The sequence below is a fragment of the Mastigoproctus giganteus genome, chromosome 11, assembly GCF_048544385.1.
Source record: "Mastigoproctus giganteus isolate SK-2022 chromosome 11, ASM4854438v1, whole genome shotgun sequence".
Classification (NCBI taxonomy): domain Eukaryota; kingdom Metazoa; phylum Arthropoda; class Arachnida; order Uropygi; family Thelyphonidae; genus Mastigoproctus; species Mastigoproctus giganteus.
In genome coordinates, this window is record NC_143585.1 from 8,250,565 (window position 1) to 8,257,382 (window position 6,818).

Genomic DNA, 6,818 nt, shown 5'->3' on the forward strand with positions numbered 1-6,818 from the left:
AAACTTTTTCTTCATTAGTCCAAAATTATTAACAAACCTCGCTTGACCCGTTTTCTCTTCTTACAGATGCTTGGCGCCTCATACCGTTAACAAGAAGATAAATGAGCTTCATGCGATAACGGACGACGTGATCGATGCCTAATTACGAATACGAGCGATTATGAAAGCAACTGCTTTTCCAGAATTAAACCTCGAGTGAAAAACCCTAACCACATTTTAAAGATTATTTGCCTGGGTGCTTTTTTTGACCAAAAATATTCCTTAATTGATAAATTAATCATTGATAAAAAATGATCGCGTGAAAAGTTAAAAAAATGTCTTTCTTTGAATTCAATAATCTTCCTAGCAAACGTTTTTAGTTTCAATTTTAAAAAGATTCTTTTTTGTTATATGGACCGAATAATATAACGATATCGTCCCATGTCTCATTTTCCAATGGTATGACACAACAGTGCAACATTTGGAGTTTATTATTTCCATTATATCGTCATTCACTGTATTACGTTATATCGTTATTCACTGTATACTTAATCATTGCATCTGCATTCTTTTCATCCACTCCCCAATCTCTTCGTATCAGATTTGATTCCATATTTTTTTCAATGATTTCATTAGAGCCTGAACAATACGAACAGTATTCCCCAAGCATGTCTGCAGTCGGGTTGGAATTACAAGGACGGTAGATACAAACTCCAGATGGTGGACGAATCATTTTGGTTAATAGTAGGTAACGGAATCAACCATTTGATCATAAGTTGTTTTTCTAATAAAGCGAAGATTTATCTGGTAGTCAACGCGGACGTATAAGAAAAATATAAATCGCCAAGCATTACAAGTTGCATATTAAACTTTTTAAACGATATGAGTTACACTTCAACCTTCGCATTTCAAGTATAGTGAAGATCGTTATTAAAATTGCGGAATGGACGAGGCATTGTCGTGCAAGAAGAATCAACTGCCTTTTACTCGAAATTTCGGTCTACTCGGAAAATGCGCTTCAAGTCTTTGAACGCATCGCTGATTCTTTCCCCTACAGGTACAAATTCCTTGTGAATCACACCCTGTTTGTCAAAAAAATATCATCTGCAGCGTTTTCATCCTAGGCTTCTGTAAACGAAACCTTTTGGGCCTTGGCGATAATTGTAAAGGCCATTGCATGCTATAATGCTCCTTCTCTGGCTCGTACTGAAACATCCACCAATACTCATCTCTAGTGACAATACAGTTGAGGAAATTTGGATTGTTCTTGATAAGATTTATCAAGAACAATCCAAATTTTCCAGGCTGGAGGAAGTCTCTGCATGATGACACTCTTCTTTTTTTTTACTCATCCATGAAGCTTTGCGTCACATATTTGCACAGACCTTACTCTTCAAGCAGAATTTGACGAATCTTCTTATTCCTATCCAGCTCATCAACTCATTCTGAGGGTCAAACGATGAACACTTGCCACAATTTCCGAAATTTCCAGAGAGACATGTGGATATGTATTATTATTAGGGCGGCTCCTAAAACGTCAGTTCAAATCCGCTTCGTATTACTGTAGGTTTTAACTGTAGGTTTTGCCACAATTTCCGAAATTTCCAGAGAGAGAGAGACATGTGGACATGTATTATTATTAGGGCGGCTCCTAGAACGTCAGTTCAAATCCGCTTCGTATTACTGTAGGTTTTAACAGACTCTATAAACTAGGCCAGAAGTTGTGTCATGTTTCCCAGAGAGAGAGAGAGAAAGAAAGAGAGAGGGGAAGAGCGTTCTCAATGCTGCAGAAAATATATATACACTTCTCCAACTCTGGGCTACTGATGAAGGAAAATTACAACTTGCTTAATGCATCACTCGTTATTTGAATCTTGGGAATTCGTTTGATGGACTTGAGTACTTTCTCTAATCCGTCGGTGTCTCCAAATTAATGCCCCTGAGAAAGGAACTATTAATTTTGTAATTTGTATAAGTATATAAGTATATACACCGCGCTGCCACTTTATTAGGTACATCTCTGCTGTGCATGCAAATGGTTTGTCCCACAACCTTGCAAGTCACATTACCACAGTTGTAGATATAAATGCACCAGAACAACCTTTTTAGTATCAGTTAAGCGTACAAACCGTAGCAAGAATGGGGAAAAGGAGTGATTTAACGGACTTCGAACGTGGCATAGTAGTAGGTGCAAAACATGCTGTACAAAGCATCTCTGAAACGGCAGTTCTCCTGAACTTTTCACGCACCATAGTTTCAAGGGTGTATCGAGAATGGTGCAACGAACAGAAAACATCCTCCTCTCATCGGCACTCCTGTGGAAGAAAATCGCTTGTTGATGAGCGAGGTCAGAGGAGGATGGCTAGAATTGTGCAAGCAAACAGATGGGCCATAATGTTGCACATCACGTCAGAATGCAACTTTGGTGCGCAGAACAAAATATCGCAGCGGACCACTAGTCGCACTTTGTCGCGAATGGGCTACAACAGCAGACGGCCACATCGCGTACCTTTTTTTTATCAATGAAGAACAACAGAGCACGCCTCCTGTGGGCACAGCAACACCAGCACTGGACTATCGAAGATTGGAAAACAGTTGCTTGGTCTGACGAGTCGAAGTTCCTGGTGCATCATGTTGACGGAAGGCTCAGAATTTGGCGAAAACATCATGAATCCATGGACCCGTCATGTCTGACGACTACTGTGCAAGGTGGTGAGGGCAGTGTTATGGTGTGGGGAATGTTTTCTTGGCACACGTTCGGTCCATTGATACCCATAGATTCAAGTCTGAATGCCACATCGTACCTAAACATCGTTGCTGACCAAGTGCATCGGGTCATGTTGACAGTTTATCATCAGTCAGATGGTTACTTCCAGCAGGATAATGCGCCGTGCACAAAGCCCGAATCACTATGGAATGGTTCCAGGAACATGAGAATGACTTTTCTTTGCTGCAGTGGCCCGCTGAGTCCGCGGATCTCAATCCTATTGAACATCTTTGGGATGAGCTGGAAAGGGCTGTTCGCTGTAGGCCTACACCTCTGTCGAATCTAATCTCAAGGAACTGCGTGACACACTCATGTTTGCTTGGTACTCCATTCCTGCACAACGTTTTCAGCATCTTGTTCAATCCATGCCTAGACGAATTCAGACTGTTTTGAAGGCTAAAGGAGGCTCAAGACACTACTAGATGTACCTAATAAAGTGGCAGCACAGGGTATATGTATGAATGATATCGTTTATGGATAATATTTTAACAGTTATTTTTTTGATTGCTTGATATGTACGAACACCTAGGAAAATTGGATTCCATCGGTAAAAACCATGTACTTAAGCTGATAAATAAATAAATACAAATATAAAATTCAGTACAAGGAACAAAATTATAAACTCCTTACAAATCTGCAGAATTATGCAGATTTGTAAGGAATTCAGTTCAAATCACTTCAGTCCAAAGTCCCTTAAATCAGAATATCAAAATACCCATGACACAGTTGCAGAATACCATACGTTTGTCCATTATCAAGGACAAATGTGCTCAAGTGGCTTTCGTTACAAAAAGCTGTTAGCGCAATATTCAGTTCTTGGATCTCCAGTTTTCAAAAGTTAACCAACCTCAGAATCTTGATCTCATTCGGGACACAAAACTAACCTTTTGTGCATCACGTCACTCATGTCTCATCTTATGGCTAAGTACTTCTCTTTGATATGGAACATGAAGGAAGAACTTGTCTGGTTTTCAGATCAGAACCTGCTTATGAATTATGCAACTAGCCACATTAACTTTGTGATATTCCATGTATCGGTCATTGGTCTTCTTCACCTCCTTCGTATCAAAAACGTGTCACTGGTTGTGATTACCGGCTAATGACGAGGGTAACCTGAAAGCTAATAACCCCTTCACAATACCCAGATCTCTTCTGGATATTGCAGAGGGGTTATATGAGGTTCCAAGGATTTACTTGTAAAGTCATAATTATATCAATAAACATCAAGATCCTGTGCTAACTTCTTTCCTATGGAATCGATCCCCCATCGATCTCCACTCTCTCCTCATCGATCTCCTCTTCAATCGAAATAGAAGACTGATTTGAAAAGGATCGAATATCAGAAGCAAAACTGAAAAATTACAGGTAAATAAACACGATGTTTCCACCATAATATGTAGATATACAGTATTTAAGGACCTTAGTTCGATCCACTCATATCTCGCACTCAAAAGAAATATGGATTTGTTTATATTCCCTTATGACTTTGGAACTGATGTTCGTCTCTAACATCTCGAATGGCCTTATACTTTTGTGTTAAGTTAAAAGTGAAACGTTTGTTAACAAAAAAAGAGATTGTACCTGATTTGCACTATTAGCACACGTTTCTGTCTACGGGTATATATAAACACTCCTAAAAGTTGCAATTACAACGCGTCATTTTTTCGTTAGTTTTTTTTTTTTAAATTAGATATCACAATGTAAGGTTCAATATAAAAAACAACACACTGCAGAGTATTTTAAGATTTTTTATTAAGCGCTGAAAATTTTCACTACAGAACATTTACTAGACGAACAAGTTAGCGCAAAGCATCATTTTAGTTCGTAGTAAATCACGAAAGTAGGTGAAATGGCATTGCCTTTGTTACATCTCATATTGTGAACACCTCCACAATCAGTTGCCTCTTATTGCACTACCTTGAATAAGTAACGCTTCCCCAGTAGAGAAGAGTAATGTTACTTATTCTCGGCTGATACCAGCACCACCCAGACCGTCTGGAAGCTTGTTGACCTCTCATCGGTGGGCAGGTAGGAAACCCGGGAATACAATGAGTGACAATCCAATTCTGGGTTGTCAATCATTGTATTCGCCTAGAAAAAGTAACGTTAGTCTTCCCTACTGAGGAATCGTTGCTTATTCAAGGTAGTGCAATAAGAGGCAACTCGTTGTGGATGTGTTCACAATATGAGATGTAACAAAAGCAATGCCATTTTACCTACTTCCGTGATTTACCACGAACTAAAATGATGCTTTGCACTAACTTCTTCGTCTAATACATTTCCTGTAGTCTGAGGCTGTAACTCTAAAACCTTTTTTAATACTCATATTTCTTAATTATTATTTAAGTTTTTTTGAATTTTAAACCTAATAGAAAATATTTTAATAAAACTTGGCGAACAAGTTAGTTCTGTTAAAAATTTTGAAAATTAAGAAAAATGAAAATGTAATTGCAAACTTGTAGCCACGAGTATATATTTTAAACTGAAATAAATAAAAATATTGTATTCGTGAACTTGCTGAGGCACGAACAAACGGAAAATGAACTCCATGTTATTAGAGGCATACAAAAAATAACTGAAATACAGTCGATTGAATGAATGCAGTACCACTTTTAAATATCGACAGCAGAATGGGCATATTGATATCTCAAGTTCTACATATTATAGATTTAATAAATCTTTACGATGCAATCTGAAGTATCCCTTAATTACATTAAAAACAAAACTTGGCAAGAATCACAAATTTCCTTGTGGGTAATTTCTTGTTTCTGAAAATCACTACGGATTTTTTCAGAAATTGGCTAACTTTAGGCGAAACGGTACATCCCTCTTTCGATTAAAATGGAAGGAGTTCATCTCATCCGATTTTCCTCCACTATATCATGTCAAAAGTCCGACGGGTGGCAATCAGTCACCTCCAGAATAATGTAAAATGTCAAACACGACCTCGCAGTTAACACAGTGGTTATAATCATCGCCCTCCCTACAACTGATGGAAAAGGTCCTGTTTCGAATCTCATCAATGACGCGAGGAACTTGTTGTTGGCTTTTTTCTCTACCTCTGCACGGACGCTACCTCTAACTGCTGTAATTTTCCCTACACGCCCTCGCATTACGAGCTATTTCCATCTACTGGTTTCAATTATAACTTGAGAACGGTGACCTGTTTCCAATTATTTTCTTTTTAACGAGGAAAACTAACCAGTATTTATTATTTATTATAAAGGAGCGAGGGCTTCAAAACGCTAGGTGGCGTATTGATTGCATTACTCGAATTCTGCTAGAAGGATGCAGTCCTCACGCTGCGATATTTTCGACTGTAGGCTGCACGTATGCAGGAACGGAGTCGAACATGAAATTTCAATTTCCTGGATGCAGAATTAAGAAATGTTGCTTATCAGGGTGCACTGACATTTGAAAAGCATAGGAAATCCTTAGTCAGGTTACCGACCACTGAGATAGAAGAAGGCCAAATGAGGTCACTGACTTGAGAATACTTGATTAAGCAACGGTAAGAAATTTCCTTGGAAAATTGGGCATGTCTCTTTTTGAAGAAATCCTAAGCAGCCACCATGTCTGAATATGCGTCCATTCCAATGGGTTTGCTTATTTTGAGAGATGGAAAACACGAGATTTCGGAAGGGATTAAAATTGTAAACTATTTTGGAATTGAAAACTGTTTTTGACAAATCTCATCTATTCCAGTCATTCAGAAAATTAGTTGTCAAATGCAGGGATTTTATTATTTCTGGAAAATTTGTACGTTTCTTGCCAAAGAGGCGTAAATAAACTAGGAAATAAAGATGGGGACGAACTCCAAAAATGGGGAAGAAGGAAAATGTCTAGGAGACTGAGAAGGAAATATAGAATGGGCGTGACCAAGAGTGAGAGAAGAAAGAAGAAAATAGGTAAAACAGAAAATAAGTCAGGAGGCAAGTTGCAAATCTGGTTATTACGGGTTCACAAAAACGTTTTGTGGGTTTGTAATAACTAGATAGGATGAGCAGAGAAAAGAATAACGTAAAGGAAAATCTGCAAGTTTTTAATATTTTATGATAATGTAGATGTTGAC